The sequence below is a fragment of the Bos javanicus genome, chromosome 2 (assembly GCF_032452875.1).
Source record: "Bos javanicus breed banteng chromosome 2, ARS-OSU_banteng_1.0, whole genome shotgun sequence".
Classification (NCBI taxonomy): Eukaryota; Metazoa; Chordata; class Mammalia; order Artiodactyla; family Bovidae; genus Bos; species Bos javanicus.
In genome coordinates this window covers 42,084,600-42,098,926 of record NC_083869.1, presented here as the reverse complement: position 1 = coordinate 42,098,926, position 14,327 = coordinate 42,084,600, and the positions used below count along the sequence as shown (strand labels likewise).

The following is a 14,327-nucleotide window of genomic DNA, read 5'->3' as shown; positions in this document are numbered from 1 at the left end:
AGTAGTAATGGTGTAACTTGGTTTCAGGGTAAAAGTAGGTGGTCATCACATTTGCCAGTGTGGTAGACATCCACGTTTCCATTTTTAGTGAGGGGCATTTTGGAAACTTTGTCACTGAACAGTTGCCAGCATGGACCAAGGACTCCTAGCTGACATCTTTCTGTCTCCCTCCCCAGTGTAGGATTCTGCTTCAGACAATAAAACACCCAAAGACTTGCTTCTGGGGCTTCCTACCTCAGCAGACAGCCCCACAGAGTAGAACCTAATCGAGAGGACTTGAACCCAGCTACCTTTCACTCTGTCCACTTGGAAACTGAGGCTCCTTACCACAAGAAGGAACTTCTTCACCCACTGATACTTCTTTCCACCCAGTCCTTTACAGACTCTTCTAGGATACTTCCTACCTCATATATCTCTAATCATCAAGGAAATCAAGTCACAATTCCCCAAGTAACTTTCATATTTTTAAATTAACTTATTTTTTATTGAAGGATAATTGCTTTACAGAATTTTGCTGTTTTCTGTCAAACCTCAGCATGCATTATTTCAGGTTACAGATTCACAGTCAATAAATATCTATATAAAAGTGAGGTACTGATCTCTAAAAAGCAGTCACAACCTCTGAAAAGAAATCTCTTGGTATCCCTGTAATTTGGCTTGATAAGTGCAAAATATCTTTCTCCCTTAACTGAGAAGTAGGAAATCCCACCACATACCTAGTGACTTTGAATTCCCTTACTTCATTGACTCTTATTCAACTTTCTAATTTCCTCTAATAGAGGCAGGAGGTAGATGATAGAGATTTAGAGTCACAGTATCAGCTCTGATATCCTTCCAGCAGCTTTTTTTTTTTTTTGGAATCACCTATCACTTGCTGGCTTTAGAGACTTGCTGCAATTCCCGAAGTTATTTTTCCTATCCTATTATCATTTATCTGTTACCAGTAGTGTATACATTGCAAAGTCAGAATCTGTACAAGGATCTCTGACACCACAGTGGTGTCCTTCCTGATATTCATTACTTGTGTTCCTTGAGAGGGCAGAGGACAAGGAAATATGTGTAGAGAAGTGAGGGGGCAATGGTGAGAAGATTGAGATTCTAAGGACAAGCATACATTTGCAAGGCTGCAGTGTACCTTGTTCAATGAATGTAAACTTGAGGACCAATTAATGTGTTCTGTGCTATTGATGAGTAGTCAGCTAGAATGGGTATGTCTGCATTTAAGGCACCTAGAAGTTCATGCCAAATGCATCTCAAGACCAGATGATTTAAGTGGACTCTGGAATAGAAAGGAAAATGAATGTCAGTCCTACAGTGGTATGATTTTAAGGAACCCAAAATTGATATGCATTGTGGTGGGAGGGGGGACAAGTGAAGAAAGGAATGATTAAGTGGGTGTCTGAGACAGATGGTGTGGACTTCAAATAAACCCGCAGGGTGGTGGATAAATAATGATGAGAGCAGCACTGGGGAGTAAGGAAAAATTGGACAACCCCATCCCAAGAATTTGGGAGGTGTAGTATGAAATAAGACCTTTAAATATTTACTCCCTTTGAAAATAAAAAAATTGTGCAAGATCAAATAATACTTGGAAAAACATTTTTTTAGTGTTTTTGTTATAACCTCTCATTATAGTCAAGAAGATCAGATAAGAAAAGATAAGACTGAGCAACATATCAGAATCAAGTATTTTTTTTTAGAAAAAATTGTTTTTCCATCCTAACATAAATACTCAATCAGAAACAATAAACAAAAAAAGCTGAATTTGAATGAGAAGCTGTCATATACCTGGAATTTAAGTAATAAATAAAATTTTATTGGTAGAAGAATTACCAATTTGGATATGTGGGGAAATGTTCATTTTACAGTGAAATTTTTGTCATGTACAATTCCAAAATAACATACTAACTTTAAAAAGAAAAGACATTTAGTGCCTTTCATAAACAGTTTCAGTCATCTGAGAGTCAGTTCAGCTGTGAGTGATTTTAACAAGTAAATTGTTTCAACTGTGTGTTTAATAGACTGTGTCATAAAACTGCAGCCCAAAAACAGGAGGCTGGGAGACAGGAGGTAAACGTGAGATGTGTATGTTACAGCCGTAGCCTGGCCGTAGCACATACTTTTTGGGAGAACCTGACTGGGGTACCAATCTACCGTATTTTCATATTTATTCTTGACAATAGGGGTGATAGACATAGATAGGGTCTACCTAGTAAAGCATATTCATTTTTATATATGCAAGAAATATTTGTGTCTTATAAAGAACACTATTAGAGAAAGAAAGTTAAGTAACACAAGGTACCTATATCACTATGCTTAAAAATGGCAACCTAAACTACTGGTAGATGATTCTTTTTCCCTTTATGAAATTATAATGATGAAAGTTTTAGTTTGGTGCCACCTTAAACATGTGAATAGACTTCACACTGCCCATATTGTATTTATAGTCACCCTTTTGGACAATTATTGTGATCATTATTGTGACTTACATTTCCTACTCACGTGTTTTATTATACTCCGTATATAAAACGTCAGATGACTTAGTTCATCACTTTTAGTGGCTATCTGAGTTTCCCAAGGCTGTTGATGAAAAAGGTCCATACTGTGTCACAACCACAGTCTTTGAATAAAGCAAGTGTTCCACTTTTCATCTCACTGCTGTTGTCCATTTGACACCCAGACTGCGGCAACCATGTGATCACTGGGGCAGTTTTCCTTTGGACATTGAGTACCTGGAGTGGCTGTGCATTGTTTGGGACAGAACACACCAAACTAATTCAGTTAACTCGTTCACTAAATACATATTAGAGCCGACCACATGCCAGGAACCAGCGCCAGATCCTATGATTGCAAATGAGTTAGACATATTCCCTGCCATTGGATTTTACTTTCTAGTTGAGGAAAGCAGAATCATACTCAAGAAACACCTTGTATATTAGAAAATGTAGCATGATCAGTGGATCTGCTTCTTTAATGTACACATTTTTAAAGGCTGTATTTTTCAAGGGCTGACAGAGGAATTCTAGTACTAAGGGAGCTTTTGATGATTAAGCAGCTTTAAGGAATTAGTTTAAATGTCTGAAAGTTTCAAAAGAAGAGGCAACTTTTGAATGAGATTTTTGGGAGTGGTCAAAATGACAGCATTCAATGTAAAGCAAAGGCTTTTTTTTTTTTTTCCTTTCTCCTTTCCTGTTCATTCCTTTCTCTTCCTGAACATTTGGTCCAAAAGCCATTAGGTACAGCTGAACATAGGAGGAGAACTGTTTTCAGTCAGTCAGTCAGAAGCCATGCAAGATGAGAAGGGGGTCCTAGTCAGCACTGGGTATCAGAACCTGTAGGGTACAGGACAAGCAACCACATGAGGATCAGAGCCCAAACAGGGTGAGAAGAAAGGCATCATAGCAAAGAGCACTTGTATGGGATATCAAGAGCTATGTAAGTCTAGATGGCAATCCCAGGGAAGGTGGCCTGGAATAGCATCTCAGAATATGAACAGCACTAAGAAAACATCATCCCCATAGGAGAGCTATCAAGAATGGATAGCGTCTGAGTGAAGGGAAGGGTCCTTCACATGGGGGCCAGCCTGTTTAAGGTTTCATAGCCAAGTCAGATCTTCAGGATATCAGTGTATGAGGAGAGTCCAAGTGGGATGAGTAGGTTTCTATGCAGGAGCTGGCTTAGGGCAGGATGTTGGATCCTCAGTAAGTTGAGGGGGCCACAGGACTAGAAAAGGTCAGGTTTCCAAAGAAATCCCAAAGAAAGGCAATGCCAAAGAATGCTCAAACTACCAATTGCACTCATCTTACATGCCAGCAAACTAATGCACAAAATTCTCCAAGCCAGGCTTCAATAGTATGTGTGCTGTGAACTTCTACATGTTCAAGCTGGATTTAGAAAAAGCAGAGGAACCAGAGATCAAATGTCCAACATCTGTTGAATCATTGAGAAAGCAAGAGAGTTCCAGAAAAACATCTACTTCTGCTTTATTGACAATGCCAAAGCCTTTGACTGTGTGGATCACAACAAACTGTCGTAAGGACCACCGGCGTAAGTAGGCTTCTGCCTCTTCCACTGACCACAGCGGCCACAGCCTATGGGCCACCACCCTAGTGGTGCCCTCACCTCCCACCATAGTGGCTGTCTTGGACACAGAGGCCCCCAGCTCCCAGACTGGTCAGCACAGCTACCTCCAGGCTAAGGGCCCTTCCTAGACCAGCTACCACCCAGAAGCCTGACATCTCTGAGAAGAGCACCCTGCCCCTGGGGACCACTGCGCATGGACCCATGGAGGTGGCTCAGACCCCAACTCCAGAGTCCTTCCCGACCACCATCCGGGATAAGCCAGAAATGCCAGCGAGCGGGGGACCCAGTGGGGACTTTGAGCTGTCAGAAGAAGAGACCACACAGCCAGACACAGCCAATGAGGTGGTGGCTGTGGGTGGGCCACAGCCAAGCCATCACCTCTACCTGGGATGCTGCCCAAGGGTGCCCACCCAGGCCCTGGCCTCCTGGACAGTGTTGTTGACTCAGGCAGCTCAGGGGCTCAGCTTTCCCAGAAGAGCATCCTGGAGTGGAAGAAGGTGCTTATAGCTGTGATCATGGGTGGGGTTTTAAGTGCCCTCTTTGCCGCCTTCCTGGTCACACTGTTCATCTATGGCATGAAGAAGAAGGACAAGGGCACCTACACGTTGGAGGAGCCCAATCAGGCAAGCGTCACATACCAGAAGCCTAACAAGCAAGAGGAGTTCTATGCCTAGTGGAGCCAGAGTACCTCCCTGTAGCCTCAGGGCCACCCCTAATCCAGTCCCTGGCCTAGCACCACCAGCCCTGGCCTGGGACTGGGCCTAGGGGACATCCTGGCCCCACTTCATCTCTGTCACCCTCCCAAGGTCTGCTCTGACTGCCAGCCTCACACAGCTCTTCCCCAATGGACAGGGGGCACTGCCATCTGCTCCAGACTGTGCCCTTAGGAGCTCATCACTTGTTCCACATACTCGTCCCCCAACCACCAGCTTGGGGCTTTAGGACCTCACATCAGATGGACAGGAGGAAGGGAACTCCTGATTTGCTGGTAGATGAAGGGGTGGAACTTCAGCCCCAGCCTGGCCCAACAGGGCTGGCTGAGGTTTCCTTTTGGAGGCAGAGAGGCACTCGGCTGGTTTCCAGGACAAGCATTTGGCAAGCTCAGCCCTTAAAATCACTGGGACACTGCACCCTGGTGCTCCTGTCCCAGGCTCACTCTCTGCCTGGGTGAGACAGCACCCCTCACCCACCAGCCTGTTTTGTCCTGGCCTTTCTGGGATTGTGGGGTCATTTCCCTCACCTCTGCTCAATGCATACGCAACCACAGGCTTCAGTTCCTTCCTGGTCTACCCCAGCTTCCTGAGAGTGGCTCTGGCAGCCACTTGTGTGAAGGGGCTTGCACCTCCTTCTTCCTAGTAGATTCTGCACAGACACCTTCTCTCACATGGTTACACATATTGTCACACACAAAGAGAAAAGCACACAATAACAAAATCACATGCAATCTTGACCACCTAGCTAATCCAGATATGTCACAGACACATTCTTCCAAAGATGTTTATTCTCATATATTTATTATGTGCCCCCTACAAATGCTTATGGAAATGCAAGTACTAATCACCATAACCTAATGGTTAAAAAAAGAAAAAAAACCCTGAACATTCAGAAACTAAGATCACGGCATCTGGTCCCATCACTTCATAGCAAATAGATGGGCAAACAGGGGAAACAGTGACAGACTTTATTTTTGGGGGCTCCCAAATCACTGCAGCCATGAAATTAAAAGATGCTTGCTCCTTGGAAGAAAAGTTGTGACCAACCTAGACAGCATATTAAAAGCAGAGACATTGCTTTGCCAACAAAGGTCCATCTAGTCAAAGCTATGTTTTTTCCAGTAGTCATGTATGGTTGTGAGAGTTGGACTATAAAGAAGGCTGAGTGCCGAAGAATTGATGCTTTTGAACTGTGGTGTTGGAGAAGACTCTTGAGTATCCCTTGGACTGCAAAGAGATCCAATCAGTCCATCATAATGGAAATCAATCCTGAATATTCACTGGAAGGACTGATGCTGAAGCTGAAATTCTAATACTTTGGCCACCTGATGTGAAGAACTGACTAATTTGAAAAAACACTGATGCTGGGAAAGATTGAAGGCAGGAGGAGAAGGGGACGACAGAGGATGAGATAGTTGGATGGCATCACCGGCTCAATGACATGAGTGCGAGTAAACTCTGGGAGTTGGTGATGGACAAGGAGGCCTGGTATGCTGCAGTCCACGGGATAGCAAAGAGTCAGATACGACTGAGTGACTGAACTGAACTGAAGGTGATGGGGGACTGCTGGGTGGCAAGGTAGTCCAGAACTGCAGGCCAGAGCAGGATAGAATGACAGGAAGCTGGCCACGTAGGGTTGGGGAGGCACCCTATGCTGAGTTTCAGAAATCATGTGTAGTGGGGAGAAGATGGCAGAGGCAATGGAAGATTGGTTTCATACAGTGGGATTGATTGAGCAAATCAGGATACTTGCTGTCAAAAAGGAAGATAAAACATGGAAAGGAAATTTTAGAATGAACCCTGTGGAATTAAAATGGAGCTGGGAATATCAATATTGACTTCTATGTTCTATTATAGAAAGAATAACAGATTAAAACATTTTTAAAATAGTGTTTCCACGCATTATATATGTTTGAGTATGTGTACACACACATACCACACACACAGATATTCCTATACTTCTGTCCACTGAGAGGGCTTGGAAACAATGACATCCCAATAACAGTGAGCACTCCTGCACCTATATCTTGAATTTCTTAATAAATCTAATGGAATCAGATCCTTAGAGAAATGCCTGATTGCTATCTTGGGTCAGTGGACATATGAGTGACTTTAGAACATCTTGTACCTGAGAGCATAATGAATGATGGAGGATATAGAAGCCAAGGTACAGGGACTCCAACAAACCAAATTTGGGACAAATTGAGCATCAAAATAAATAATGATGTGGATGAATTACAGACTAATGAAAAATAAGATTCCATTAGTCTATATTGCCATGAATAAATGAATGAGAAACATTTTGGTGAGCAATGGGACATCTAAACAGCTTTAATAGTCTTCTGAACAAAGATAGTTAATTACAAAGCTAAAATAGAGGGCACTGTCTTAAGTGATAAAAGTGAACACTGTCAGCAATACAATGAGTCAAAATCCTGCCCTACCTGTCCTGCCAGAAATGCATAATTTGAATCTAATCATGAGAGACATTAAACATATATGCACTGAAGGACATTTAGCAACAACATCAACAACAAAAACTGGTCGGTAAACTTGCAAATGTCAAGGTCATGGAAGTTGAGGACTGGCAGAGTTTGAAGAGCCTAATGAGACATGACAGTCACATGCAACTCATGCATTTGAACTTGAGCCTTTTGCTGTAAAGGCATTACTAGAACAATTGGTGAAATCTGACTAGTCTGAGGATTAAATGGTAGGAATGGATCAATTCTAATTTATTAATTTTAATTGTTATATTGTAGTTTTATAGACTACATATCCTTATTTCCAGAAAGTTCTTAAGTATTGAGGTTGATGGCTCATTATGTTAGTAACTGAATTTCTTTTGTGCTATTGTGTTATTTTTAATTACATTTTATTGGAGTACAGTTGCTTTACAATGTTAGTTTCTGCTGTACAGCAAAGTGGACCAGCTATAAGTATACATATATCTGCCCCTCGCCATTTGCATTTCTTTTCCATTCAGGCCACCATAGAGCATTGAGTATTATTCAGTAGGTTCTCATTGGTTACTTATAGAGTTTTTGAGAAAGTAATTTTTTAAAGTCTGAATTGAAGATGGGTTGTTTTTACAGCAGGTTTATTAGTGAGTATTCTTGGGATTTGTATCTTTGGGCAGGAAGAGAAATAAGCAGGATTGTGCAGATGGAAAATCCCAGTAGTTTGCTGATAAATGTTTAATATATGGTTCTCTGAAATAATAATGATATTTTAAAAGTCCTGATTTATATTGTTTGTTCTTTCCCATAGTGAAAATACTCTTATTGTGGCAGATTTTAAGGTACATACTTGGCATCACTGACTGTGATGCACAGATCAGCTCTAATGTGCTGGTACCAACCAGCTCCAGCACATCATTGAGTTGAGCTGTGATGTCTGAATAGAAGCTTCAGGCAATCCTATGGGGGAGAGTTTGAAGATAGAATGCACGTTTAAAATGGTCCCAGATTGGCAAAAGTGGGCCAGATCACTGACCCATGGATTGACCCACCACTGGATACAGGTACCTTAGGAAGAAGGCACGCCACTGAGAAAATTATCTCTCTTCCCTCAACATCGTCTTGAAAGCCAGCCTGGCAATTGAGGTGTTTTCTGGCCACACTCAAGTGGTTTAAATGTTTGTTTATTTGCTTCCTCCCCTGGTTGAAGAATCTAGGGAGCGCATCATAGCACCCATTATGTTCAGTGATGAATCCTCATACCTGGTTTTTAACCAAATTCAACCAACCTCATATTTGGTTCTTAACCAAATTCATAAGAAATTGCTTCCCAGGTGGGGCAGTGGTAAAGAATCCACCTGCCAATGCAGGAGACATAGGAGATGCAGCTTCCATTCAATCTCCTAGAATAGGAAATGGCAACCCACTCCAGTATTCTTGCCTGGAAAACTCCATGGACAGAGAAGTCTGGCAGTCCATGGGGTCATAAAGAGACAGAGACAACTGAGCACACACACACACACACACACACACACACACACACGTGAGTGTGTGTGTCTTTAAAAATCTCATTCTCAACTCTGTATCTGCTCACACCATATCAGGCCTTCCAATAAATTTTATTTAAAACTCTTAACTAGTCATTAAATGAAGTTTAAAACAAAACAATTATGAAAGATAAGTGTTAACTTCTGATAAATCTTTATAAATATAATGGATAATCTGGAATTTATAGAAAAAACAATTTTGTTTCTGTTTGGACATAGCTTTTTCCAATGATCTTTATGTCCATAGTGTTTCATTAAGTTACCACCTTTAGTAGGCGGAATGGTGTTATTCCCCTGTCTGTCTGTATGTATGTCTACATCCAAATCCCCAGAACCTGTGAATATCATCTTGTATAGCAAGATGGTGGATGGTACTTTGTGGATATAATTAAGTATATATTGAGATGGGGAGATTATCTTGGATTATGTGTGTGGTCCCAGGGTAAGAGGGTGCAGGAAGAGTCAGCATGAGAGAGAAGGCCATGCGATAATGGAAGCAGAGACTAGAGGGATGAAGTTTGACAGTGGAGGGAGGTTTACTGCAAGAGCCTTTCCAGGCTAGAAAAGGCAAGGAGGTGGGTTCTCTCCGCAGTGTCTGCAGAAGAAGCCAGCACTGCTGACACCTTGACTTCAGCCTAATAAAACTTAATTTCAGATTTCCAGCTTCCAGAACTCTAAAAGGATACATTTGTGCTGTTTTAAGCCACTATATTCGTGTGATTTGTTACAGTAGCCAAAAGACAATGAAAATACCAACCTACCCTAGTTCAGTTCAGTTCAGTCGCTCAGTCGTGTCCAACTCTTTGCGACCCCATGAATTGTAGCACATGCCTCCCTGTCTATCACCAACTCCCAGAGTTCACTCAAACTCACGTCCATCGAGTCGGTGATGCCATGAGTCCCAAAGGTGTTCTTCTAGGTTTGCAAAATCTGTTTAAGGTTTACAAGGACTTGAGATGCTGATTGTAGCTGATACATAACTTTCATGGTATAGAATCAGTTCTCCAGGTTGACCTTTGTACCAACAAGTTTTCTTTGGTTTCAAGGATGAGAAGCCATTTATAACTGAAACAAATGGTAAATATATTTATAGTATATGAGGTAACGCACTCCATGGGAAGAGGAAGAAGTGAATGTCTGAATGTGTAGGAACCCAGGTGTATCTAGAGATCTGGGGAGCAGAAGCAAAACTTCTAGAATGAATGAAGTCACCTAACTCTTGGGCAATCCAAGATTCAGACTCCAAAAACCGTTTTTTGTATTGTCTGACTTGAGTCACAGAAAAGCTGTAGTTTTATTTGCTTATTTTTTTAATTAACTTTTATTGGAGTATAGTTGCTTTACAATGTTGTGTTACTTTCTACTGTACAGAAAATGAATCAGCCACATAAGTACATATATCCCCCCCTCTTTTGGACTTCCTTCCCATTCAAGTTGCGACAGTTCATTAAGTAGAGTCCCCTGTGCTATACAGTATGTTTCAATTAGCTACCTATTTTATACATATTATGAATAGTGTATATAGCCAAGACATGGAAGCAACATAGATGTCTATCACAGAGGAATAGGTAAAGAAGATGTGGTATGTACACAATGGAATATTACTCAGCCATAAAGAAGAACAAAATTGGGTCATTTATAGAGATGTGGATTAACATAGAGAGTGTCATACAGAGGGAAGTAAGTCAGAAGGAAAAAGATGTATTTTTAACTGATAGGTCCCCAAGAATATGATCAATGAGAATGTATACGATATTCTGGATAGCTATCCACTTGGTTAATGGTGGCCAAATATTTGATTGACTCAAGTCTATACCTACTGCCTGGAATAATTATTAACAGCCCAGTATGGACAATAAATCTCATAGTTATTATAACTCTACCACCCCTGCCAGAGAGGCAGCATAGCATAGTGGCTAATGACACAGATTTTTTCTCTCATCTGTAATATGAAAATAATAATAATGCCTATATTTTAAGATTGTGAGGAGATTTGAATGAGCTAAATATGCAAAAATAGATATGCTAAAGTACTGGAACAATATCTGGGTATTATTACATTTTCCTTGTGATGTCATTTTATATTTTATAAAAACATGGAGAAGGAAATGGCAACCCAATCCAGTATTCTTGCCTGGAAAATCCCACGGATGGAGAGGCCTGGTAGGCTACAGTCCATGGTATCGTAAAGAATTGGACATGACTGAGCGACTTCACTTTCACTTCACTTTCTGCTTTATTGATTGCACCAAAGCCTTTGACTGTGTAGATCACAACAAACTGTGCAAAATTCTTAATGAGATGGGAATACAAGAACACCTTACCTGTCTCTTGAGAAATCTGTATGCAGGTCAAGAAGCAACAGTTACTTCTGTTGCTTGGACGTAACATGGACATGGAACAACAGAATGGTTCCACTGGGAAAGTAATATGTCAAGGCTGTATATTGTCACCCTGCTTATGTAACTCATATGCAGATTACATAATGAGAAATGAAGGGTTGAATGAAGCACAAACTGGAATCAAGATTGCCGGGAGAAATATCAATAACCTCAGATATGCAGATGACACCACACTTATAGCCGAAAGTGAAGAGGAACTGAAGAGCCTCTTGATGAAAGTGAAAGAGGAGAGTGAAAAAGCTGGCTTAAAACTCAACATTCAAAAAACTATATCATGGCATCCAGTCCTATCAGTTCATGGCAAATAGGTCAGGAAACAACGGAAACAGTGACAGACTTTATTTTCTTGGGCTCCAAAATCACTGCAGATGGTGACTGCAGCCATGAAATTAAAAGATGCTTGCTCCTTGAAAGAAAAGATATGACCAATCTAGATAGCATATTAAAAAGCAGAGACTTACTTTGTTGACAAAGGACCATCTAGTCAAAACTATGGTTTTTCCAGTACTCACGTATGGATGTCAGAGTCGGACCATAAACAAAGCTGAACGCGGAAGAATTGATACTTTTGAACTGTGGTGTTGGAGAAGACTCTTGAGAGTCCCTTGGACTGCAAGGAGATCCAACCAGTGCATCCTAAAGGAAATCAGTCCTGAATATTCATTGGAAGGACTGATGTTGAAGCTGAAACTCCAATACTTTGGCCACCTGATGTGAAGAGCTGACTCATTTGAAAAGACCCTAATGCTGGGAAAGATTGAAGGCAGGAGGAGAAGGGGACAACAGAGGATGAGATGGTTGGATGGCACCATCGACTTGATGGACATAAGTTTGAGCAAGCTCCAGGAGTTGGTGATGTACAGGGAAGCCTGGCATGCTGCAGTCCATGGGGTCGCAAAGTGTCAGACACAGCTGAGGGACTGAACTGAATTGATTATTACATTTTCCTTGTGATGTCATTCTATATTACCCCTAAATGATTAAATAATAAAATGACCTTGTAATAAATTCCGACATAAAAATATCCAGCACAGAAGGTTAAAAGGAAGAAAAATTTGATTTAACAGATGACAGTTGCAGAACAATTTGTGTAGTTTTGTTGGAAAATCTTTGGATTCAGAGGCTTTTTTCAACTCCAAAATGGAACAAGCAGTAGTTGCACCTTGGGTATTTTACTTCAACTTTCTTAGCCTCTCTTTTCTCAATTGTTCAGTTGTTGATCAAAAATAATACTTTAAATCATATAGTATCTGGTTGGCCTTCTTAGACACTCAGCTATGTTAATTTCCTTTTCCTGGCTGAAAGAAGTGACTACTAAGGTTAGAAATTCTTTGCACAATGAACAACTATATAGAGGGCTTGGAAGGAGTCTTCTAAACTTTCCTTCCCATGCAGAGGAACTCCAACCACTCCTTAAAAAATTCTCAATCACAGAGTAGGATGAGAAGAGTTAATCCTATACCTGCTATTCTAGGAACTTGTCCTCAATCCCACTTGCCTCCTACCATTTCTCTATAACTTGAAACATACTAATGTATAATATCTACTTTGTCATTTTCATGCTTTCAGTCTATAAAATGGTTCCACAAGCTATATTTCAAAGGAATTTCAAAACAGCACACCAGTTCCCAAGTCAGATAGCAATCCCATTTCACAGATGGGAGAACCAAAATTCAAAGAGGTTAATTGACTTGACAAATAATATAGTGTATAACTGGAAGATATGGGCAGGCTATGAAGCTATTTTCTTGACTCCAAAGTGTCTGTCTATTTTGAACACTCTGAGGTCCTTGACTTTGAAATAGAAGCTTATGTCTTATTAAGGCAAGCACCAGTGAAGTAGGAACACGTAAGTGCTAAACTATTTCTCAGCTTCACAGCTTGTTTTATCAGCTATTTTGAGATTATTCCACTTGACAGTTTACTTCTGGCCTGCTATGAATCACTAATTATATAATCCATTTGTGGAAATGATAGTAAATTGTGGGTGATGATAACTGTGCTAGAAGTTTCTTATTAATTAGTTGCCCTCACTTTCCATCTGATACTTCATTGTTTTAGTAGACATTATATTTGTGTTTAATACACCGTGAAATACACAAATGCCTACATATACATACAATGTTAAGCAAATGAGTTTTTACTTTACTTAACCTCCAGTTTGAGTATCAACTATGAATCTGGATTCCTAAAAGTTGTATTTTATATAACTTAAAATAATTGTTTGGGTCAGTTTCAAATGACCATTCCCAATGAAAATCTTCTTTGAACTTAAATTAGATAGGCCTAACTGGTACAAGTTCACAGTGTATGATTTTCTTAGCTTGTCATATTCAGGAAGGGAATTTAAGATACCTTGAAACTGTGCAGACTCAGTATCTTCACTGATAGATTGAATGATTGAAGGGTAGCTAGATGATACATCAGTATCTGCAAAACTTTTATCACATACTAGTGTCCATGTTAAGGGGATGTGGAGTGGGGCAGTTACAATCAATGTCTGAGCTAGGATGCACAGCCCAAGCCTAGAGCACATCTGTGGGGCCACACAGAAAGCAGATACCAATCTGTAGTGTGAAGAAGGCTGAGAAATAAGGGAAATATGGGATGTAGGGAGTACTATTAAGTAAGAAATTCAGAGAAATAAATCTTAGGATTGTCTAAGCTTTCATACAGTTCTTTGGGCATGTTGGAAAGGATTTAATGGAGTAGCACACATAAAACTTGAAAACTTGTCTAAAATAATCCTTTCCAGTCAAAGGATGTTTTTAACCAAAACCAGTAAAAATGTTTGGCTTTTATTAGATTTCCTTGGTGGCATAACTTACATATTTTATCCTCTATGTAAGGTGACTTTTCCGGTACAAACGTTTTAGATTTGAGATTGAGAATAAAGCTGAAACTTTTGGGAAATTCTAAGCAATTGTGAAAATGAGATTTTATTTTGTTCTTTATATCTCTCATTTTTTATTATTGACTATAATATATCATCACCATACTTTTCTGGCTGCATATCTATTATCATAAGGAAATGTTTTTAGTCTTGGGGAAATAAGATTCTTCTTGTCATATTACTTCCGATACACTTGAATAAAAAGTCTCTCCTTATTAAAAAGATATTTA

The 14,327-nt window shown here is 40.3% G+C and overlaps 1 protein-coding gene and 1 pseudogene across 7 annotated transcripts in view; both read left to right on the top strand.

Annotated features, from left to right (window-relative positions):
- Positions 1-14,327, top strand: part of GALNT13 (polypeptide N-acetylgalactosaminyltransferase 13) — a 655,101-nt gene that overhangs the window by 299,798 nt on the left and 340,976 nt on the right. The gene's annotated exons all lie outside the window — the stretch shown is intronic.
- On the top strand, positions 4,027-6,787 carry LOC133259778 (syndecan-3-like; annotated as a pseudogene).